We start from the raw sequence: 9,373 nt of genomic DNA, 5'->3' as shown, positions 1-9,373 counted from the left end.
CATAAGACTTGAGTGCTTTTGATGTGTGAATGACAGTGGGAACAGACATAACTAGAAGATTTAGGAAACTATTCAGAATCTTCAGCGAGTCAGATCAAGAAAGTCACTGCTGGTTTCCAGAGGAGATGGACCTGAGGCTAGCATAGCCATCTGATATTCATATCAGGTGTCGGCAGCATGCAGAGGGGAAAAACTCATATCCTGAAACAGGAGTGGTAGGCACTGGCTGAGCTGGGTTCTGTTTTAATTCTTGTATTTGGAGGTAGAATAGGTGATACTGAGGGGTTTACACAAGCCAGGGAAATACTCTGTCACTGATCCCTAATCCAAAAAGAGGTGTGTATGAAGGTTTTAATGTCTACTCATATTTAATATACCCTACACATATGCTAAAGTCTACTCATATTTTATATACCCTACACGTGTTACAAATACAACAGCCTGGCCTGGTGGCACACAGCTTAATCCCAGAACTGACAGAGGCAGGCAGATGTTATGAGTTCAAGGTTAGCCTAGCATGTACAGTGAGTTCCACAGTACTCCTCTCAGGACTATAGAAGAGAGAGACCTGTCAAAAAAAACCCAACCAACCAGGAACATTACACCAACTATTCCACATGTGTGTGTGCACACATGGGTGTACTGGAGTACATGCATATATGTGTAGAGGCAGAATGTTTTAATTTCTCCACCTTAATTTTTTCCCCCTCCACCCCCCCAAACTTTTGCTCCGGCCCCACTCACTCTGGCCCATAGGGTTTTTGTTGTTGTTGTTTTGGTTGTTTTGTTTTGTTTGTTTCTCATTAAGCATGGTTGTGAGCCATCATGTGGTTGCTGGGATTTGAATTCATGACCTCTGGAAGAGCAGTCAGTGCTCTTAACCACTGAGCCATCTCACCAGCCCTCATTTTTTTTTTTTAATAAAAATGTATTTACTTAGACTCGTTCAGAATATTAACAAAACAGTTGCATGTTTTAAAAAAAATTTTTTTCATTACAGAATGGTATTCAGCTAATAGAACAACACTAATTCTCAGATGAGCTGCATCAGACAACTGGAGATGGGGGATAAACTACACCAAAACAAAAACAAAACAAAAACAAAAAACTACACCAAAAAACAAAAAACAAAAACAACTGCTTTGGGGGCTGGAGAGATGGCTCATCGGTTAACAGCATTGACTGCTCTTCCGAAGGTCCTGAGTTCAAATCCCAGCAACCACATGGTGGCTCACAACCATCCGTAATGAGATCTGACACCCTCTTCTGGTACGTCTGAAGACAGCTACAGTGTACTTACATATAATAAATAAATAAATCTTAAAAAAACAAAAAACAAACAAAAAACAAACAAAAGAAAAACCACAACTGCTTTAAATTTCCACATCAATTTACAACCCCTAAACTGCACCAGGTGAAGTTAGTGGCTGTTGAAATACCACCAGGACAGGGCTGTTTGAAGACACTTTTGGTAGTGTAGTTAATTACACACAAGAAAGACGCCGTATAGTTAAAAAAAAAAAAAAAAAAAAATCCATGGCCTTCCATTGCAATTTTTTCTTTAAACGGGGTTAGTTGTGTATAGGAGACTTAAATACTTTATAGACAAGGAAAAAAACTGTGCTAGAACCACCTTCATCCTCACCTCATCATCAGCCTTGGCCTCCTCTTCCTCGGCTTCTCCCTCACCCTCTTCATCCTCCTCCTCATCTTCCTCTCCCCTTTCTCTTGCTCCTTTCAGCCGTGACCACCCCCACCTCTCCCCGTTTCTTCAGCATCAGCAGGGGACAAGCCAGGACCATCTTTGCTTTGGGAGCGGGACTCGGAACAGAACAAGAAGTGGGCAGAAGGAAGCCGCTTGGGTGCGTTGGCTCCTTGATCTTCTTTTTGGTCTCCTCTTTGCGGCCATGTAGGCGTTCATTTCTCTTTCGTAATGAGTCTTGTCCGCCTTTGCCATGTCTTCAGATTTCTCCTCCTCTTCAGCAGACATGGTCCCCGCCTCTCTGAGTTCTTAGAGAACACTGTGGAGCTGAGGCATTGGCACAAACATCCAGGTGCCGCCCCTTCTCCAAGTTCCAGCAACTTTGCACAAAGATGCGTATGAGGGACATTTTGCCTCTTGACTTCTTTGGCTGTGCTCAGAGGATTTTCCTCCGCGAGGCACAGGGTCACCCAGTACCCGACCGGCTCTTACCTTCCACCCCCACACTGGCTGTCTCTGTGGAGCGCAATGAACCACAACGTCTGTGTGAATGGGAGCCAGCTATTGTTGTTGGGGTTTTTTTGTTTTGTTTTGTTTTTGGTATTTTTGTGACAGAGTCTCACTCTGCAGCCCTAAGTATCCTGGAGCTACCAGGCTGCCCTCGAACTTACAGAGATCCACCTCTCTCTGCCTCCCAAGTGCTGGGATTAAAGGAGTATGCTACTGTGCATACCTCCTGATTATTATTATTTTTTTTTTAGTCTTACATGTTTGGGTGTTTTCTCTATGTGTGTGCACCACGTGAGTGCCTGGTGCCTGCAGAGCCAGACAAGGGCATCGGGTCCCCTAGGACTAGAGTTCCAGGCAGCTGTGAGCCCTTGGCAAGAGCAGCAAATGCCCTTAACCTCTGAATGGCCTCTCCAGCCCCTACTAGATCCATTTTTTTTTTTTTAAGTTTTTTTTTTTTTTTTTTAGTTTTTTGAGACAGGGTTTCTCTTTATAGCTCTGGCTGTCCTGGAGCTCACTTTGTAGACCAGGCTGGCCTCGAACTCAGAAATCCGCCTGCCTCTGCCTCCCGAGTGCTGGGATTAAAGGCGTGCGCCACCACGCCCGGCTAGATCCATTTTTTTAAGAAGATCTCTGAGAGTAGAAGTTGACCTAAAGTTTACCTGTTTCGTGTGTATAGTTAACATTTGAGGTGTGAATGCATCCCGTGAAGCTATGTCAGCAGGAACACAGTATGTCATTCTCTGAGTGTCCTTTTGCTCTTTCTTGCTCTCCCTCCTCCTTCCTCCCTCCTCCCAGAACAACTGTGGCTCGTTTTCTCAACTAATTTCACATATGTAGATCATACAGTAGTGTCTTCCCCACCTGACTCTGACTCAGCACATTTGCCTTGGAGAAGAGAGGAGGCCTCCATAGCACGAATACAGAAGAGAACTTAGACAGTGGTAACATTTATGTTAAGTTGTGTGTGCACGAGTGCACATGAGTGAGTGCACATGCCAAGGGCCCTAGAACAAGGACAAGTTTAGCGGTGGGTCCTCTCCTCCCACCTTGCTGAGGAGGGGCTCTCTTGTTTCTACAGACCAGCTGACTTACTGGCTTTCGTGCAGTTCTGTCTTTGCTTCCCACATGACTGTAGGAGCGCTGGAATTCAGGTGTTGTAGTGCAGCTCAGTGCAGGGTCATCCAGGTCACGGGGTGCAAGGCTAGAGGCAGGTACCCACTGAGCCCTCCGGCTTCATTTTCACTACCCCTGCCCCACATTAGTTTTTAAGCAGTCGACAGATCAGGGGCCATTTTACTGCTTCACTACTTGTCTCACCCATCGGTTTTTCTTATCACTTGCTGATATGTGACTGGGTTATTTCCAGTTTGGAGCTATGAAAAAATTAAGCTATTAGGAGGCTGGGCCTGGTGGCACTGCCTATAAGCCTAACAGGGCAGGGACAGGGGCAGGGGCATCTTGAATTCAAGGTCAGTCTGTTTCATACAGTGAGTCTATGCCAGCCAGAGTTACATAGTGAGACCCTATCTCAAACAACAACAAAAGAACCGCTTCTACTACCGTGTGTCTGTGCCTCTGTGTCTGTGCCTGGGAGTGGGGGGACGTATGAGTGTGCATGTGTATGTGCATGTGTGTGCACTCATGTGTATACATGTGTGTGCATGTGTATGTGTTTGTGTGTGGGAATATGTGCATGCCCACATATACAATTACATTAGCTACTTTTCTATTGTTGTGATAAAGCACCATGAGCAAGGCCACTTATGACAAAAGAGCATTGAATTGGGTGTACAGTTCCCAGAGGGGTAGAGTCCGTGATGGCTGAGCAACGGCCTGGTGAGAATGAAGGTGTCATGGCAGCAGGAGCAGCTGAGAACTCACACCTCAGACGGCAAGCAGGGGACAGAGGGACTTCCGAGCCCACCTCCAGTGTCACACTGCCTTCAAGACATATAGCCCTGGCTGTCCTAGAATCCAGCAGATCCAGCTGTCCTGGAACTGACAAGAGACCTGTCTACTTCTGCCTCCTGCGTGCTGAGGTTAAGGATATGTGTCACCGCGCAGTCATAGGACCACACCTTGTTATCCTCCCTAAGCACACACCAAATGTAGACTGTACTGACTGGCTTTGTGTGTCCACTTGACACAAGCTGAAGTTATCACCAAGAAAGGAGCCTCCCTTGAGAAAATGCCTCCATAAGAGCTAGCTGTAAGGCATTTTCTTAATTAGTGATCAATGGTTAGAGGGCCCATTGTGGGTGGTGCCATCCCTGGGCTGGCAGTCTTGGGTTCTGTAAGAGAGCAGGCTGAGCAAGCCAGAGGAAGCAAGCCAGTAAGAACATCCCTCCATGGCCTCTGCATCAGCTCCTGCTTTCTGACCTGCTTGAGTTCCAGTCCTGACTTCCTTTGGTGATGAACAGCAATGTGGAAGTGTAAGCTGAATAAACCCTTTCCTCCCCAACTTGCTTCTTGATCATGATGTTTGTGCAGGAATAGAAACCCTGATTAAGTAAGACAGGACCAAGTATTCGAATGCCTGAGACATGGGGCCCAAGTGTGAAGGTCAGGGGATGACTTGTGAGAGTCCATTCTCTGGGCTCTAAGTCAGGTTGTCAGGGCTGGGTGCCAAGTGCTTTTACCTGCTAAGCTGTCTTGCTGTCACACCCCTAATTGTATTGTTTTGTTTCTGAGATGTAGTCTCTCCTAGCCCAGGCTAACCTCAAGCTTTGCTTGTAACTAAGAATGAGCTTAGACTTCTGGTCTCCCTGCTGCCACCTCTGGAGTGCTGGGATTGTGGGTATCAACGCCGGGATTTGTACACAAAAAACTAGGCAAGCACTAGGCAAGCACTCTCTCAACTGAGATAAGGACTTTTACATAGATTTAGCAAGGGGGTGGACGTGGAGAAGGGGTTATTCATTTTAAAAGGCTCAGGAAAGAACAAGACAGGTCCGAGACACACTTCAGTGTCTTAGAATAAGTCCTTCATGTGGTTCTGATGAACTAGACTCCACCTCTCAAAGGGTTGCTAGGAAACTGGGTTTTGTTTTGTTTTCTTCCTTTCCCACTTTTTTGAAGATGGCTCTGGGGGTGTCTAGAAAAGGATGATAAGCAGTCTTCGTTATGTTTCATTGCTGTGCTGAGACACCTTGACCAGGGCAGCTCACAGAAGAAAGAATTTATTTACAGTTGTGGAGGGTGAGCCCATCCTCACAGCAGGGAGATGGAGGGAGGAGACAGACATGGTGCTGGAGCAGGAGCTAAGAGCTCACTCACATCTCACCCACAAGCAGGGGGGAGGGAGGGAGGAGGAGGAGGAGAGGAGAGGGAGGATAAAAGTAAGAGAGCTGACTGGTAAAGAGGTGGGATGTTGAAACCTCAAAACCCACCCCCAGTGGCACGCCTCTTCCAGCAAGGCCACACCTACTAATCCTTCCCAAACAGTTTCACCAACTGGGGACCAAGTATTCAAATAAATGGCGCCTGTGGGGGCGGTTCTCACTGAAACCACCATATAACCTGGTAAGATAAAACCACGAAAAGAGCTGGAGATGTCGGTGACTAAGTCTTTTTTGAGGGGGTGGGGAGAGGCAAACTAAGAGAGACTGTGTGTGTGGATGTGGTGTGTGTGTGTGTGTGTGTGTGTGTAGGGCTGGACTTAAAGGGGTGTGCCACCACACCTGGCTGGTGGCTAAATCTTAAGAAGCCATTGAATAAGTAGAACTATGAGACCCAGGGCTGTACAAAGGCCTTAATGCAAAGGCATGCTTCTGTTATTGTTTCTGTTTCTGCTTAGTTTTTACTGAAAATGAAGTAAGCCAGGGTTGTTGCTAGTGAACACCAAGGATACACCAGAGATCTGCCTGTGCCCACCATCTTGAGCCATAGTTGTGGCAAGTACACCCACACCCAGATTCTTTTTTTTTTTCCATATAAAGCAATTCCAAAGTTTATTAGCCATAGAAAAAACTGATTTCTCAAAGTCAATTCTTATTCTCTGTAAAATAATACACGTGAACAGAAAATCACTACACTTTTGGTACAAGATATGTTGGGTTTTTTTTCCTCCTTCTTCTTCAGATGACAGATGGATGTAGCCCAATCTAAGATCACGTGTACTTGCCCCAAATGTGTAGCATAAATACAGAAGCGATGAACAGAAGACTCATCACCAGCACTGGGACAGGGCCCCCTTTGAGCCCTGGGGAATCTTCCGTGTAGATTCGCCACATCCCCCCAGTCCCTGCAGAGGTGGTGCGGCCTGCGCTCCGGGTCCCACAGCTGGCATTTTTTCTCTGCCGGACAGTGGATCCTGCAGCCCGTGTGGCCACCGCTTTGCTGGAAGAGCGGCCAGAGGAGCCCACGTTGGTGCCACTGGGCGTTGGACCCGCAATGCTGATGCCTAAGAACAGTGGGCACAGGAGGCAGGAAGAGGGACGTCGGGGACACCCAGATTCTTATATTAGTATTGTTTTAATATGATTTTGGAGGTTAAACTTGGGTCCTCAAGTTTACAAGGCCAGCACATTGCCAACTGAACTCTCTTCCCAGGCCTGTCTCAAGACAGGGTTCCTTCTTTTTCTCTCTTCTTTTTTGGTTGTGAGTCTAGCCTTTAGCAGCCGAGCCATCTTTCCAGCCCTCACCCCCTTTTAAGTTTTTAACTTTTTATTTTTATTTACTTAAGTATTTTTTATTTAACTATTTTTAAATGATTTTTTAAAGGTTTATTTATTTTGTGTGAGTACACTGTCACTGTCTTCAGACACTAGAAGATGGCATTGGATCCTATTACAGATGGTTGTGAGCCACCATTTGGTTGCTAGGAATTGAACTCAGGACCTCTGGAAGAACAGTCAGTGCTCTTAACTGCTGAGACATCTCTCTAGTCCTTATTTAACCATTTTAAAGTATATTTTAAAAATAGTGTGTGTGCACAAGGGCACACGTGTGTGCATATGCACATATGGGTGCATGTACCCAGAGAGGCCAGAAGAAGGGGGCATCAACTCCTCTGTCAATTGAGCTACTTTCTCAACTCTTTTCAATATTTTAAGTTCTTGAAGATTGTGTGTGTGTGTGTGTGTGTGTGTGTGTGTGTGTGTGTGTAGAACACAGGCATACATGCCAGGATACATGTGTAGAGGTCAGAGGACAACTGTGGGAGTCACTTGTCTCCTTTACTACGTGGGTCCCAGGGATCATAATCAGGCTGTCATGGTCTTGGCTGCAAACACCTGCTGAGCTATCTCACTGGCTCTCCACTCTAAAAGTTGTATTTGTCATACCATGATGTGCACATACATGAAGCATAACAACAATTCTGTACTCAAACACCACTATATATTTACTCTCTGAGGCCTCTACTTGCATGTTAGGGTATTAAGATGATGCCTGGTGTGCTAGCTCACATCTAATAAGCCCAACAATTGGAAGGCTGGGGTAGGAGGATCAGGAGTTCAAGGCCAGCCAGAGCCGCTAAGGCCCAGCTTCAACAATGACAACACATTATAATACATTATTTGTTGGGCACCAGGCGTGGGGAAATAAAGGGATGGGAGAGACCCACCTGAGCTCTGAGACACGGGGCGGGCAGAGACTACCCCGCTGCCGGGTGGGTGTCTGGCTGTGGGAAGCCATGGGACCCCAGTCCGTGGGGGTGGGGAGGGAGCAGTCCAGGGTCCCTGGGCCTCACAGAGGCCAAAGAGGAAAGTTTCTCAATCTCAGACATCCCAGACACCGCTGTGTCGCAGAAGAGCTGAGAACGAGCTGGGGGGCCCCGGGGGCAGCTTGGTCAGCTCTGGGCTGAAGGAAGAAGGGGCAGGAGGGAAAAGTGCTGGGTGGTTTCCCCCGAGGGTGAGAGTCCTTGGTCCAGTCTGGTGCCTGGAAACGCTGGGAGGCCTTCCTGTGGGAGATTAGACGAGGCTCTTTAGGGGGAGGCCTATTCCATTGCTCCAGCACAGCTGGTTTTAATGAGCAGAGATGGACCATGGTTTTAGAGCTTTATTGTAGAAAAGCAGAGAGAGAGGAGAATAAAGAAGCAGAGGTGACCATAGCCAGGTGGAGAGAGGGGAGAGGGAGCACAAGAGAAGGGGGGAGAGGGAGCAAGAGAGAGAGAGAGAGAGAGCGAGGAGAGCGAGAGAGAGCAGAGGGGCCAAGCAGCCTCTTTTTTTTTTTTTTTTTTTTTTTAGAAACATACTTTTTTTTTAACTTTTTTTTTTTAAGATTTATTTACTACATGTAAGTACACTGTAGCTGTCTTCAGACACACCAGAAGAGGGCGTCAGATCTCGTTACAGATGGTTGTGAGCCACCATGTGGTTGCTGGGATTTGAACTCTGGACCTTCGGAAGAGCAGTCGGGTGCTCTTACCCACTGAGCCATCTCACCAGCCCCCAAAAGCAGCCCCTTTTATAGTGGGCTGGGCTACCTGGCTATAGCCAGGTATTTGGGGGGTGGGGGGGGGGGCGGGTGGAGTCCAGCCAGAATACCAGGAGCTTGGTACATTGCCTATGTGATTGATGGCCACAGGATGATGGGAGTTGAGGGCTCATGGGGTCAGGTGCCTGTGTCTGGGGGCGTAGCTTACGGTTCCATCCCTTGTAGAATTTTCTACTGGATCTCCAGAGTAAGCCTCCCCGGGCCAGATCACAGACTGCCTTTCAGGTCCAACAGTTATTGTAGGTAATTATCCTGAGTCCATTTGTTTATGTTTGAGATAGGGTTTTGCTATATAGCCAGATAGGTTTATTTTTTTTTTAATTTTTTTGGTTTTTCGTGACAGGGGCCTTGTGGGCCACCACACCCAGCTGCAGCAATTTTATACCAATTGGAGTTGATTCATGTGTGACTGATGAGAAATGACAGGATTCCAAGTTTTGTCTATGAACTTACCTTTTCCAGTAAGTTTATATGCATCCATGCACTTTGTGGTAACAATAAGTAGTCTTTGTTAAGCTTGAATTGCTTATAGCATGTCTCTTAAGTCCAGGATGGTGGTCATCTCACCCAGTTTGTGTTTATTTGGAAAGGTTGTAGCTTTTTCTTTTCTTTTTTCTTTTCTTTTCTTTTCTTTTCTCTTTTCTTTTCTTTCCTCTTCTTTTTCTTTTCTTTTCTTTTCTTTCTCTTCTTTCACCCCACCTTCTTCTCTTCCCCCTCCTTTCA

The 9,373-nt window shown here is 46.6% G+C and overlaps 1 pseudogene; it reads right to left on the bottom strand.

The window, feature by feature from the left end:
• Window positions 1–6,284: 6,284 nt before the first annotated feature.
• Window positions 6,285–9,131, bottom strand: Gm33666 (annotated as a pseudogene).
• Between the last annotated feature and the right edge of the window lie 242 nt (window positions 9,132–9,373).

The sequence above is a fragment of the Mus musculus genome, chromosome 15, assembly GCF_000001635.26.
Source record: "Mus musculus strain C57BL/6J chromosome 15, GRCm38.p6 C57BL/6J".
Classification (NCBI taxonomy): Eukaryota; Metazoa; Chordata; class Mammalia; order Rodentia; family Muridae; genus Mus; species Mus musculus.
The sequence above is the reverse complement of the archived record's forward strand: the minus strand, read 5'-3'. Positions and strand labels throughout refer to the sequence as shown.